This window comes from Cataglyphis hispanica, chromosome 3 (assembly GCF_021464435.1).
Source record: "Cataglyphis hispanica isolate Lineage 1 chromosome 3, ULB_Chis1_1.0, whole genome shotgun sequence".
NCBI classification, from domain to species: Eukaryota; Metazoa; Arthropoda; class Insecta; order Hymenoptera; family Formicidae; genus Cataglyphis; species Cataglyphis hispanica.
Window position 1 is genome coordinate 8,364,084 of NC_065956.1, and position 15,703 is coordinate 8,379,786.

Genomic DNA, 15,703 nt, shown 5'->3' on the forward strand with positions numbered 1-15,703 from the left:
CTGCTTTTGATGAATCATGAAAAAAAAATAATGGTTGTAATTCAAAAACAGCATTTCTCGAGTTACGGTGATCTTGAACTGACAGCGTGATATTTAGATCTAAAAACGAATAAATGACGTTTTATGATTGATTGTAAACGAGTTTCACTTTGACAGAATTATTGATTGTTGTATTTATTAAATCTAGTGCGCACATATCCACGTACATTGCCTACGGTAGTGGTTGAGCATCTGCGGACTGTCAATAATTCGTACGCAGACAATATTTGTTGTCTTTTGCTTGAAATAAAAAAAACAAATTTCTATAGAAATCAAAACAGCATGCCTGCAAACAAATTCTTTAGGGCAATTTTTTTTTTCCATCAAAACGGTAAATCCATTTTAATTGTAAAAAATCAGCAATGAAGATATTTCTGAATCTTAAGTTTTATTGAAGACATATGACAAGTAAGTGTGGACAGAAACACTGTACAGCTTGCAGACAGTTCATTGACAGTGACACACATACACATATAGATTTACAATGTATACTAGAGATTTAGATTTACTGACTGAAAATTTTATAAACTATTGATTCGTTGTTACAATAAAGTTTGTAGTTCCGAGTCTCTTCGCGCATAACGGAGAACGCTGGATCTGACATTTTTAATAAGGGAATATTCCAAGAACAAAGAGTTTAGCGGCACGAGATTAACCGAGCGCGAGCAAGATTTCACAAATTCAACTTTTTTAGACGCGAATTTGTATTTCCGTTAGTCTCCGCACAACCGCGTTTCGAAAGATTTCCGCTTTAATCCGCGCGTGTGGAATAATGCAAACGCGCGGGATACCTAATTTAATTACGAGCACGCCGATCCTTCTGTTCACGTCGAACGAAACGGCATAGAAGATTTGTCCCCTCGCGAAATCATGATTTTGGAATGGTAATCGCGTGCCACTGTTCTACCTACCGGCGAGAATGGCGATTCGAACTAATCCGAGCGAATGACGGAAAGAGAGATAGCGGAAATCGGGAAGGTCGGTCCCCCTGGCTACAGGGTGGACGAGGCGGAAGCGGCGGCAGGATGTGGAGGACCGAAAAGGACGAGTCGCCCCAACTGTCGCGGTACCGGGCCTCGACGGATAATCGCGAGGCTAAACTTTCTCCATAAATCACGAAACGGTTCGCGGATACGCCGTTGCTTCGGAAACGGACGGAAGAAGACGAGGAGGAAGGAGGGAGGCAAGCAGAGCGACTGGCAGGACTCGAAGTTAAGCGCGGATCGTTGGGAATATAATGGATATTAATGTTGCTCCTATGCTGATTTCGTCCGTACCGCATTGCACATATATGGGAAGTTCGAAGAAAGATATATAATCAGTTTATTTAGATATGTATACGTATAATTGGCGCATCCTCTCGATAATGTTTAGTAGAAACAGTCATATTAAGGCTTTACTTTAAATTTACGCAAGTTTGTGAGAGATTTATTGAAAAAGAATAATGAATAAAATAAGTATTCTTTTATTTCTCTTCTTTAATAAAAGAAATATTTTTTTTTTTTATTTAAAATGCATTTTATTTAAAATTATTAGTTAATTAAACTTGGTTAAATTAATAGCTTTGAAAGAAATTATGAGAAAAAATTTTATTGAAAATAATATTTGAATTTTTAAATTCAATTTCTCAAATTGCATGACCAAAAATATTATGTAGTAAATTATATATATAATACATATATTTGAAATATTTATTTTTGTCTGATAAAAACTAAATATTTCAAATATGATTTTAATTAATATTCAAATAAATTAGGCGAACAGGATACCTAATATTTCATATTAATCATTTATAATCTAGCAAGAAGAATATGTAAATATTTTTATACTTCTTATTTCAAATATTATTTTTTTGCTCACCTTTGATAGACCGATGTTGATTGTTTTCGTTATAAAATGTGTCAGAATACATAGCGTATGTGTGAGAGTACATATACCAAATATAATTTGACATGATCGAGAAGATGATCTGAGACGATATGTAAAATGTCTCTCTCTCTCCCTTTCTCCTTCTTTTTATGTTTTGTCGGTAGCTTGCTCGAAATGGCGAGATATCGAACGTAGGAACATCTCGATGAACAACGAGATACTGTCGCGCGCAGGCAGAGAATCGCAACACGTCCGAAAATGCACGGGGAGGGAGGGAGGGAGGGGAAATAAGAGCGCGACAACAACGGAGTCAAGGGTTGCTCTTTCGTTCCTATCGTGACAACACAGCCACCTACACGACATTCGAGGGATGGTTTGTTCCCGCAGACTATATCAGTTATTTTCGTTCTTCCCCGATGGGCGTGTCTCCGGCACGTTTCGCTGCTCCTTTTTCGATAGCTCGCTTGTACACGAGAAACGCGTTACAAGTTGTATATTGTGCCGCGAGAATCATTTCGGCTGCTGTTTCCCCGGACACGGATGATGATGGGAAAGACGACGATGACACGGAGAGAGGCGAGCAACGACAACAACTTCTCTCAACAACGAGATACTATCGAGATCCTTCGGACGTTTATCTGATTCGATGCGACGTCGTTTACGTTGCGACGTCGCGTATATATAATGCAAATAGCAAATGCATCGAACCGAAGACGTCGCAAGTATTATTGTAGTAAGGTGAGAGCATTGTGATGCTCCGTAAGTATATATCGGTTTCGATCTCAACTTGGGTAACAGACGGAAATATATTTCAATATCAGTCATAAGTTCTGTAAAGTCATACCTACGTTTTTAATAAACGTATAATCAATCTTTTTGCGTGTTAAATTTTGTACTTTTAAAAAAAAATATGAAAATATTATAGTACATTTATAATATTTATGAAATATATATAAAATGACATTTATGAAAAAAGATTAAAAATTTTAGATTAAAAGATTAAAAATCCGAGATTCAGAAAAATAGAAATTTAAATATAATGAGACTTGAAATATCAAAGATTTTTTTTTTTAAGTTTTGAAAATCTGTAAATTTAACGATCTTATAATCTAATAATGTTAAAATTCACGTAATAGACATATTCAAAACGCGAGTGTAAATGCACACATTGAAAATCTCATAAATGCGCGTATGTACCGTTTCAAGATGAATCTTTTATTAAAATGCGACGAGAGAAGGGTCTCGTCAGCGAATAATGTTACGGTTTTGCATTCGGTTGAGAATTCCTCTGCAGAAGATCGCAGGAGCACGTTAGATATGTGGAATTGCAGCAGTATACCCGTGCTCTCTCTCTCTCTCTCTTTTCCTCTCTCGGATGCTCATGGATCGAGTTAGGAGAATGGGCAATCGTGACAATCGTATCGCCCGCACTTTCGTTCGCCCTCCGGGTTAACGTCCACCTTCTATTTTCCGCGAAGCGAATTAGGTACGAATAGCGATCCCAGTCGCCTTCAAACCCTTTCCGCAAATGCTCTTGGCGTGGCTCAACTTTGTCCCGCGCTCTAAGCTCGTTCGGGTAATTTTATCGTCCGTCTGCCAGCCAGCTGGCCGGCTTCTGCTCTTTCGTGACAACTAATTTATTTGGTCGCGAGAGCAACTGTGAAAGATAGAAAGAGGGGAGAAAGAGAAAGAGAGAGAGAAAGAGAAAGGAGAGACAGGAAAGGGTGAGATTGAGACGAAGAGGCAGAACGCAAAGGGTTGCCGCGCGGGAAATCGATACAGCGCTCTTCCAGATTTTATCCCCGTTCTTGTTCCATCCTTTATTCTCTCCTACGTCCTCCATACCTATACCTTTCTCTCTCTTTCTCGTTCCGCCGCAATCGGCGTGGAGAAAAGTTTCCGTGCAGACGCTTAGTTACAGCGGCTTCCGCGGATAATCCTTCCGCCAATTTCGTGAAATTATGTTCCGCGGCCTTAGCTAAGGTTTCAATAAGGCGAGGCGCGGGCCGCGAAAAGCAAAGTTAAATAACACAATCCACTTTTCACAAACTAGATATAATTCTTGGACGTAATTCCGCGATTGCTCGAAGGAATCGTTACTTGTCAAAAAATTCCCCTTCGACTAAAAAGAATTGTCTTCTCATTCCTTTTGATATATCGCGAATTTGTTGTTTTATCGCGACACGTTGCTGAAATGTATTAGCGATTCGTTTTAGTTAGTCATCAATTAGTTCGTCGAAGAAGAGATGCGGAGCCTTCTACGGATTTCCGATATAACTTGACTTCGGACTTTCGTCGATATAATCCTCTTGCCAATTGCGCAAAATTATGTCACTTAGCCTTAACTGAGACTTCAATGCGACATTGTGAAAGTTTCGGGAAGACAAAAGACTATGGATGCAGTCGCGTCCATTGTTGAAAGTTGCTTAGCAATCGAGTTTATATCATGCGATAGAGAATTGCCTTAATCGGGCGTGCGATCAACTATAAATCCTCCCGGATCGTGCGATTTGCGAGAGTATTGCTGGATACGGCAAGCGTCAAATTTTCGCAAATTATTTCCCAGTTTTTCGGGACGAAGAACATAATCGGATTCCAACGGCTTGGTATTAATAAGCAACGCAATTAATATAAACGTGGATTACATTGGCATCGAATCATTGCGCAGTATTATTGCCTGCAAATGAATGTGATTAATATCAAACATAAAGCGAATGTAGTAACTCGGAGTGCAATTCTCGGATGCGTAAACAGTTGACGAAAAAACTTTGTGATAAAATAAATTAGATTTTGTGTAAAAGAAATATATTTTTATATCAAAATTAGTAATATCGTTACATATTAAAGTTAAGATAATTAAGATTAATGAGAATGAGAGAGAAATAAATTAAAAATTTATATTTTATAAAAGTGTAAATAAATAATATATAATATAAGAAAAATTTTTCTTCTATAAAATGTTGATAAAAATTCTCTTTTTATATATTTTTGTATATATAATCGTAGAATTATTAAAAAATTGTAATTATTAATTTGTTCTTTGAAATTTTAATGTATTGTTTTTATTGGTTCAAAAATTTTATCGATTACTCACAGCATTAATCAAGTAATGACAAAGTACTTCAATTTAAAATAGTAAAATAATAGAAAAACAGCCGCTGTTAGTTCTTTTATGTAAAAACCTAAATATAATTAAGATACTATAAAACACGGTTTATATAAAAATCATCAAATTAAATTCGCCGTCGCGACTCCGCAATTTAGTTGTTCTCGTGCGCGCTTGAATCGGCAATCAGACGATGATGTAGTTTCCCGTAGGAGATTGAAAAGTATCTCGGGAGGCGCTTTCAGAAAGTCGCGCGAGGAGACGCGCGCCAGCAGAGATGAGATATCAAAATTGTTTTAAAGTCCCGATCGAGTTGACGAGTCTTTACCGCGGGGGTCTCGAGAGGGTCTTCTCGGATTGAGAAGTCCTATCGAGGACGTAAGTTCTTCCTGTTACGACGATCCCCTCCTATTCTATCCCCCTTCCTCTCTCTTTCTCCTCCCCCGAGACAGGATCCCGAGGACTTCCGCTGACGAAATAGGGTGTATACCCTCGAGCAACTTTCGCTTGTGTCGTCGCTCGGCGATCTTCTCATTTATGAAAGTTACCACAAATTTTGCGTCCTCCCGCGTCCTCTCTCTCAGGAGGTATGATGCTTTTCTTTAGTCTGCTGCAAATGTTATTTGTCCGCGCTTCGGTTCGCGTCCTTTAACTGTCGAGTTTCGCGACAAGATAAGAGCAAAGTTTATCGATTAAGTCAAATAATTATATGTTTTGAATTATTTTTTTGTCATACTTATATATTTGTATAATATAAAATGTAAAAAAAAAAACTTCTGTCCATATTCACAGAAAGCTTTTGCTAATTGCTGCTTAAATTCTTTCTTCAAATGTTAATTTATTTGATAGTCTCTTCTTTTAAGCAATACTTTCGTTCAGTAAGCGCAAGTCAATGTAAATTACAAAACAGATTTCGTAAATGAGTACATTTTTCTTATTCATGGCGTGGAACCGCACGCTCCATTCGCTCATCCTCGTCCAAGTTTCACACGTGTCGCCTGTTACGACTGCTGGGCGTAAAAGTCGCAGTCGTAGGCGTAGTGTGTCACGAGAGTTTTATGTTTACGACGCGTGTGGTTGTTACACTTCTAATTGCGAACCACCGAAACCGCCAATGGCATCCCGCAATATCCATTGTTCCCGTAAAATGTGCTTTCTATGCAAACGCGACGCTAAAGGCGCGCCCTAACCGCCCCATATTTATCCAGTTGGGAAAAATTTTTAACCCGTGTACATTCGAGGTACGTATAGTCGCGGAAAATTGGGTCGAATATTGAGTCGATCGGAAAAGTTTCGAGAGAAATATTCGATATTATTTTAGGTTCACTTCCAAGACTTATAAATATATTGTAAATTTATAGTTTTATCGACACGAAACTAACTAAAAACAAGAAACGTAGAATCTGTAAATTTTTAATAGTTCTTTGTTTTTTTATACGCAGATATTTGTAAAAGTTTTTTGAAACGTGTTAGAATAAATATACAAAGAGATATAATTTATAAAGATATGAAAATTATAGACTGTTTTTATTTCTTTTAAATAAAAATGTAAATATTTTAGAAATTATGGAACTCTCTGTGTGTAGAAATAAAAATGAAGGAAGTAAACATTTCCTCTTTTTTGCTTTTCAATTATTTATTTAGCCACTTATTAAAGCAAGATTTATTAAAAGAATTATTAAGAATTCTATTTTTTGCTTGCTTTTATCACAATTATAATACCTTCGAACGCGTCTCTTAATGTAATATATTTTAGAATTTTGAAAGAGAGGACGCGTTTTTTCTGTTGCTTATCTAGTGAAAAATTATTGTAAAGAAAAAAAAATGATTTTTCACAAAGAAAAGCTTTTAATGCGGCATAAATAAAAAATTATAAAAAGAATTATAATTCTTTTTATTAATTTTTATGTTGAGTCTAGTAACTTGCAAACCTTTTTATATGTAGTAATGCAGTTTTCATCGTCGTGAATAGATGTAGGGATTTTTTAGATTAGGTAATTTTTTTGTGTTTATAGAGCAACAAACTCTAAGCTTACTACGAGGAATTAAACCGATTTAAACCTCTAAATTGCAAGATCGCCACGCGTGGATAAAGCCACGACACATTTTCCAGAAACAATGTTGATTTTTTCGAATAACTCGCTTCTTGATCAACTTTGAACAACTTTGGAATCACCGTTTCGAGATCCGCGTTCGATCTCGCGTATTCCGGGGAAACGAAGGGCAGCAAGAGAAAGAGAGAGAGAGAGAGAGAGAGAGAACGGTGGACAAGAGAGGGTGAAAAAGTTGAGAAAGTAACTGAGATCGAAAGGTCGAAGGGCGGATAGGGAATGCGGGGAACGTTCTCGACGAATTCGTAGGAACCTTTTAGTCCCGGCGGGATCGCGCCAGAACAGATTATCCGTCCATTATTTCAGGGTAGGCGCAGCGGTCAAGGAAGGGGAAAGGGGAGAGAGAGAGAGAAAGCGAGAGAAAGTAGCGGAATAGAAGGGGTCCGTTGTAAAAGCGAATGGGGCGTTTGGTTTGACGGAAAGTGCGTGGTACAGGGGGTGCGAGCGACCCTCTTTGCAAACCGAAGGTTGCCCGATACGATAGAAAATTCCTTGTTACGATCGTCGCGATCTCTCATGAGTTCTCACGATAAGGAGAGAAAGAGAATTAGAATGAGACAAAGAGAGAAAGAGAGAGGACACAATTAATACCGTCGGTCCAGCTTTCGCACTCGCAGCTGCGCGTACGGCGCTCCCTCTTCGTCCTCGCTCTCGCCCTCTCGCCCTCTTTCTCTCTCGTGCACCTACACGCCACCACCATTCCTCCCCCTCGCCGCGGACCTCCGCCACCTCCTCGTAGCGGCGGGGGTGGCTCTCGTCGCCGCGATCCCGAGCCTCTCAGTCGCGCCGAGAGCCCGCTTCGCTGCGGGGTGACCTCTCCTGTACCTTGGCGAGGGTGCCTCCTCCGCGCCGGGTTCTCCTCTCGGAGTCCTCTGTCGAGTGCTCGCGCGAGCGGACGGCCATTCGTGCCGCGATTCCGTGTCCTTGTAAGAGTTGAATGAACATTAACGACGACACTTTGCCGAGAGGAACACAACCGCGATCTAGCGAGTTTCGCGATCGCCGGAGATCATCTTCCTTCCTCTTGGAAGATATCGCCACTCAAAATTACATTCGTTATTCGCGTAAATTTTACGGAGCGATGCCAAGAGACGTAACGAGTGCTCAAAATCGATCCACCGAGACTTGCCTGGGGCTTGAGTTCATTAAAGTTGATTAAAGTTATACCTGTCGATGACGACGAATGGAGCACGTTTGCATTTTCCGTGCAATGGGACTCAACTGATGCTAAGAGTGTTACGCTATAAAGTTACGCGATGTAAAGTTTGACGATTTGATTTAGGATCGCGCCTAAGAATCAAACATTCCGCGTTAGAAATACAGAGAGTGAGTGTAAGAATACTTTGATGCTCTCCCTTTGCGTTAAATATCGCGAAGAGTTTGCCATTTAAATAATCGATATTTTCTACAAACAAAGATAGAGACATCACGAAGAATTCTCTGTGTAACGAAATAGGCATCGCGAAGAGAGTACGACGTTTCCCGCAAAAAGCTCGACGTTTTTCCGACGCAGCAACGTGGCGAGTAGCACGAAGGGTAGTTTAAGGCTTAAGATTCCTCGCGCGATCTGCTTCGAGAGGTACCTATATCGTTCTCTTTCACATTCTTCGACATAGAAACTTTCTATCTCGTCACAAGCAGTGCCTCATCCAACTATTGTATTTCGCACGCGAGTGTGCAGGTTTAATAACGCGACCGACACCTTTCATACTTGCCACAATCAGTTTCGGCTTGTAATTTTGCACGAAGCAGCTCATAATTCTCGCGTGCTCTTCGAGACACGAGTCTGGATCGGGAAGAAAGGGAGTGACCGATCGATCGTCATAATAACGGAGCTTTGCGTAGGGACGAAGAAAAAAAGGGCGCTCCCGCCAAGACAAGTGGACGGCGACCCTCGACCCCGTGCGCGAGGAGCGAACGATCCTCTCGGGAAAGAGCATCGAGACGCGTAAGGAGCCTCGTAAGAGACCATCCTCAAAGACAAACGAGTCCTCTTTTCGTCCGAGCGAATCACAAGCAAGGCCCCACGTCAAAACTCTCTTCGATCGCTACAATCTCGAGGAAAACACGAGAACTTTACAGGATTAATTTAGCAACAAGGCAGCGTTGTATGGAGATTTAATACCCTGGGCTCGTACTTTGCTATTCTTCGTTAATGTGGAGTTTCACGTCCTTTCGTGTACGCGAAACACATTCTTCATTTAGGTCGACGGTGGTCTCATTCTATCGTATATTGTCGTCTTGATTGTTACGAGAGCCGGACACGAGATATCTTGGAGCCGTAATTAAGGATACAATTAACGGCCCGCCAATTAAATATAATTAACTCGATGGCTAGAACGCGGTGCTCTCTGTCTGCCAATTAGCGCTTTAGCGCCTTATCGATCATCGACCGTTTCTACGAAGCGCGTCACGATCGAGACAATAAAATCGATCGTAGATGATCGCGGTCAACGAGCGTTGCGAGGCCGAAACTGTTTCGAAATCAAACCGGAGAAAAGAATAGCGATTTGAGAGAACGGGAACGTTGGCTGAGCCAAGAGTTGGAGAATCGAGATAACGCGCTAACGAGGGACGATTAACGATCTTTCGAGGTCGAGAACATATCGTTGTCTCACTTTCCCTCGTGCTCTTTTCGACGTGACCATTTTCAATAAAGGGGTCAATCACTCCTAAAGTCGCCTTTTATATACTTCAATATACACGATCTACGCGAAAGGAAAATTGCAAGAAAGAAGAAACTTGTTAAGAATATTCATTAAAGAATACTACGAGAATAATTTCTCAAGTTGCGTCAATCGTCGCGGTAAGTCGGATTAAAGGGAATCATAAAGACAGGTAAACATCGCCGGGCAAACGTTCTTCTTTAAGATCAATTCGTTCGGTGCGACAGTGATTCTCGAGGGACGATCTTTTTACCAATATTTATCACTGCCGGCTCCAAAAGCGATTCGGAGCTAAATATGCAACTCTTCCTTGCGGTTTAATTCTTCAAAAGTCGTGGTCGAGACTCCGGCAAGGAATCACCAGCGAGAAAAACGTCGCGAGCGGTAGGAGGGACGGAGAATGCCAGCAGGGTGCACGTGACGAACGGAGCTTTCCTCCAGGTTTGCACGGTAAGTCTACCTCTCGATTCATTTCGATAGAAGATTGGAATAACGCTCGCGAATTTTCGCGGATGAACTTACTGCATTCTTGAATTCGATGTAAAAATTTTCGCGCGTTTATGTATGCTTCGTCTCCATCGACTTCTGCTTCGAGATATTTTCAGCAGCGCGAAAGCTTTGCCAGATTATTTAAATTCGCTCGCGAGCGTGTACGTATGTTTAATAAACGAGATAGGTGATTGAAACTCTTGGGAGATGCACGGCAAGGCGGAGAGTAATTAATGTTGCAACGCACATAACGAGGAAGGTTTCGAGTCGCGGCTTGAGCTGTGCGCTCTATTGACTCAAATAACGATCTAAATTAATTTCGTGGGTATACAGAGGAGAGAGTCTCGAACACACATGAAGTCGATGCAGTTGCACGGAGAAACGTCATTTAAAGACTCGCTTTGTACAGTAGTAAATCCCCTTTCTTCATATCGCATATACATAGAAATGATAATCTTATAAGCCGCAGCGAATCGCGTAGTCGAGCTCATTTAATTTTCATTCTTGCTGGAAGATCCGCGTAGTTTAAATACCTCAGACAAATATCTCTGATAAGTAAACGCAACACGCGCGTGTATCTCGCTTTGATTAACGAGTAACAAACACGGTGACGTTTCTCGCATTTCTTAGCTTTCGAAAAATTTCCAAGTTAAGGACGAAACGGAAGAGGCATTCTTAGCGAGCGCGACTATCGATCTCGCACGCAGCCGCGATTAATTATTTCAACGACGATAACCCGGCAATCTCATTCCCTCTCAGCCTAGCTCGTAGGAAGGCGTTCGACTGTCCCTCGAGGGACGGAAGCGCGTGTAGTACCTGCAAGGTACTCGACTTTCGCGCGGTTTGGTTAAAGCCGTGCTTACAAGAAAGTGGGATTATAAGGGGGGAATCGTTTGCAGCAAGGGGGAGATTCAGATTCTACGACAAGGTAATTTCGCTGCACCTGCGTTCGCGTGAAGAAAGGGGGGTAAAGGTAGGGGAAGAAACAGGTCGACCGCGATATTGAGGTCCCTGCGTCCTCGCTCATTATACCACCTGAGAAAACCGCATCGTACGTTCGGGCTTATCTCCATTAAGGGAACGGGAATTACTCGGAGCTCCGAAGTCTCGTTGCACGCGCGAACGTTCATATATGTAATTTGTAGCGTGCGTGCGTGCGTATATTTGCGCATTTATACGTTTCTCTCATTAAAGGCCATGCTCTCGCGCTGCGATCATATCGGATTACAATATCGGAGAATCGAAAAATTGCTTGAATATTTTTCTCGCTAAATACATTAGCTTTGAAAATGAATTACTTATCGTTATCTCGATACTAAGTACGATCGACAGTATAAATTGATAAAATATATCAAAGACTTGCATTTCTCGCGTGGATTAATAAATAAAATGCTGATCTCAATTTTCACGAGAGCCATTTCTCACTGGAAATATAAATATATCTGTAAATTGAATTCATGTATTTACGACAAACACCAACTTAATCCGAGGATCTAATCTGAGAATTCATTATAATTTCTGTATTAAATTTAGAATTATACTAGCGTGTCTGGCTTTTCTGACCTGTGATGTTCAGATTGTTTTTCACTGTGATACATATTTTTCTGCGGCAGCGTGTTCTCTGAATGAGAGATAGAAGAAAAGTTATCGAGCGGCGCGGTGTCCTAAAAAGCACTCCACCTTAACGAGCTGGCTCAACGATAAAGTTCTGAGTTATGTTCCAACTTCTGGAGTCGGTCGATCTACGTCGGTCGCACTTCACTCCGGGCTCTGATCGTATTGCATAATGACGATCGCGTCGTTAGAAAGCCCGTAACGCTAACTGATACAAAACGGTAGGAATCCTCTGTGATTAAAGACACTTTTGCACCTACGGACGAGTGGAGATCAACGATCTCTCTTTTTCGAGACAACAGAAGAACGATTATCGGCGATAAATCGTTTTATTTTCGATTCGAGTTTGACGCACGAAGGCGATCGAGGAAGTAGTTAGTAGATCTCTAGTGACTACATAAAGTTGTATTAACTTTATCATAATAATAATCTATATTAAATTTTGATATTTTAATATGCAATTTTAATATGCAAATATTTGTTAATAAAAAGAGATTATATACATATTATATTATAAAAAATTATGTGTGTATAAAAAAATATGTATTTATAAATTCATAAAGATCTCTGACTGAAACAAGTTTTATCAAATTTTCTGATATTTTAATATTGTTACATAAAATTATCAGAAATTTGCTGCATGCGCAGTAAAAATTTCATTATGTCGTTATAATAAAATTCCATCGTATTGTAAATAATTCGTTGAGGATTTTTATCTCATTTTTTTAAATTAATTAACCATCATCGAGAATTAATTAACTTCAATATATCAATTTCGTATTTTTTTAATAGCTCTCTTGCTTCCGATTCAGTTTAACGAAAGTTCTTACGTAACAAGGCAATCTTATTACGTTCGATTTACTTTACTCGTCGAGTGTCTTCTGAGCCAATCAACCCGGTAGCAGACCCAGTGCTGCTTATATACTTTTAAATTTAATAATGATGCACAATAATGATAAAAATAAATGGCCAATTATATTGTTTAATAGTCCGGTAAAAGCAGTATTTCTTCAGAAGAAACACTTGAAAACGCTCTCGTTATAAATTCTTGTAAAACGAACTTAAATAATAAGATTCCTCAAGTTTGACGATAACTTCGAGCTTACATAAAACTCTACACTCTAGACAAACAGAAGCGTAGAATTTTCAATTTATCGAGCAAATGTTTTTCGTGCGGCTTTTGGTCTCGTGTACATTAACGAATAAATTATGACAGAACAAAATTCTCAAACATCACCGTTAAAGATGGGAAACATGTCCGTAGTTGTAACGCGAACGACGCCTTTTCGTGTTTTCATTTATCGGCGAGCGGATAAGCGTGAGAATATTGACGTGCCTCATTAACGCCTCCCATAATCGATACTCGGGGCGCCCGTCGTCGTGGTCGTCGCCGGCGTCGAAAATAAATGCCGGTCGTCGTCGCTCCGTGTCTCGAAACGAGCGCTGTCGTAATCGGAGTGTGCGGGAACGACAGGCAGGAAATAATAAGTCTCCCCAAACTGTCCTGTTTACAAGCTTTTTTACGCGACAATCGAATTTTCTGTGGCACCGACGGGTGTCGTCGGACTTAACTTTGCGTGGGACTTTCCGCCTGGCATTTAGTATATCATTTAGAAATTGAAAAGCATTGTGCCAGAAACAAGAAGTTTCTTCTCTAGTCACTAGAGAAAGAGAGATTTATATATAATTATTCAAACTTAGATTTTTTTCTTTTAATATTTTCTAAATTTTTTCCATATATTATATATATTATGTATATTGAAATTATTACGTATATATTATGCATTTCTAGCGCTTTATGTAGACAAATGCAATTCTACGTAATAATATCGATGAAAAATGAGCAAAGTTAGGATATCTGATAATTCAATCACCGGTGTACATATCGGCCTTAATTCGCGTTAATCCACAAACGAATAGTAATGACAAGAAAACCCAAACGCAAATTTCTATTGTCTCTATTACGATAGAAAGACGACAGATTTATTTTCTTGTCTGGATTAGTTTATATAAATTCGATGACACGCGTACACACATACACACGTGGGCGGCAACGCGCTCTTGCTTCATTCCGCATTAATCACCATAGCTATTTTTTCTCCTGCCCCGTGTTCTTTCGACACAGCCTCCGTGTCTCCATGGCGGTTGGTTCACGCCCGCTCCCGTAAATCGTTTCCGAACGAGTTCCGTGCATCCGTGAAATAGGAGGTCGGGGCCGCGCGATGCGACGCGGAAACCGCAAGCGACGAGGGTCGGCCTCGCGGTTAAAGACCGCGCGTTAATCCAGCGAGTACGCTAAGTATTATTTAGTGTCGGCGACCGGTGACAAGTCGATCTAATTTATATCTCGGACGCCCTACGCTCGCAGAAATACACAAAGCGAGTTACATTTGCGAGCCGAACCGAGATTCGTCTGTACGCTCTCTGGAGACGTTCCAACTGCGATCGAAATAACGGTTGAACCAATGCACTGGTGGATGCATTCGTCGTTCTGATGCTCTAATGGTTATATTATTCAAATATTTCTCAATTAAATACGATGTTTTTGATGTCTAACATTTCGGGTATATATCTGACGTATTCGAATTTTTATCGTGAATGATTAAACATCGAACGCTTACGCTTATTTTCATATAATTATACATATAAAGCTAAAATTCTAAAATTTTAATCATTTTCAGTTTTTATATTATGTGTTATATATCATAAAAACAATTTGTGGAGCTCATTTTACATGATTTATAATTGAAATAAATAGGACAAAAGAAAATATAATTTTATTTATAATTTTCTAAAAACTTAGAAAATTACCATATGATCTAGAAAGTATTATTTTAAAAAAATTATAAATGGAATTTTATTCCAAATTATAAATTGTTTAAAGCGGTTCATGGTACTTAATCATCTCGTTTGAAATAAATTTCAAATAATACACTTTTCACACACAAACATACGTGAGATGCGAACAAGATCTAAAGGATTTGAATCACATAGAATACGGAGATAATGAATCACCCGTGCCAGGGAGATATCTTATATCAGTACATATCGCTTCAACCCGCGAATTTATGTATCGACTTGATTCCGGCCATTAATAATGCTCGCTCGCGATTTATCGCGCGACTTGGCATCGGACAGAATTCCGCGCTTATACCATCGCGTATACCCTCTCGCGGCTTTTCTCGAACAAAGGCAAACGACAAACAAATCGGCTCTCTCATTTCGCGATAATTATGCGAATGGAGTTATCGACCGACGCGTTTCCGCCTGGGTCGCCGCCAAAATAACTGAGATTTTTTTAGGAAAACGCAACGAGCGGCACTCGACTAACGATTATTACATATTTATTGCTCGTTATAGTGAACTACACACATAAAGGCGAGCAGACAAGCGCGCACTCACGTGCTTAATTAGCTCTATATACAAATGAGACGACTATTACGTTTATAATAATGCGTATTACGAAATAATACAAATAATTGCTCGCGCTCGTTAACTTGCGCGCTTCCGCTTCACTGATATATCGCTAGTAACGAACATTTCTTTTTGGTTTCGTCGTAAATTTCGCATATCAGATATGCGTGTGTATGTATGAGAGACTCTGAGATACAGATTTTTATGATTACATTTAGTGCTAAATATAATTTTAATCTATTAATTAATTTTTATATTGAAATGTGTTGATTTATAATCAAACGGCTACGTTTTTAGATAAATGTAGTTTTATGACAAGAAAATAAAATTCTTAATTAAATTTTTTTAGATGTATTATTCTCCTTTTCCACTCAAAATTTTAATTGTAATCCCTT

The 15,703-nt window shown here is 39.6% G+C and overlaps 1 protein-coding gene across 1 annotated transcript in view; it reads left to right on the forward strand.

Moving 5' to 3' along the window:
- Positions 1-8,258: 8,258 nt before the first annotated feature.
- LOC126848246 (uncharacterized) overlaps positions 8,259-15,703 on the forward strand; it is a 362,696-nt gene continuing 355,251 nt past the window's right edge. Inside the window, exon 1 of the mRNA XM_050589000.1 lies at positions 8,259-10,241. The gene's annotated coding sequence lies outside the window, so the exon portion shown is untranslated. The remainder of the gene's footprint in view (positions 10,242-15,703) is intronic.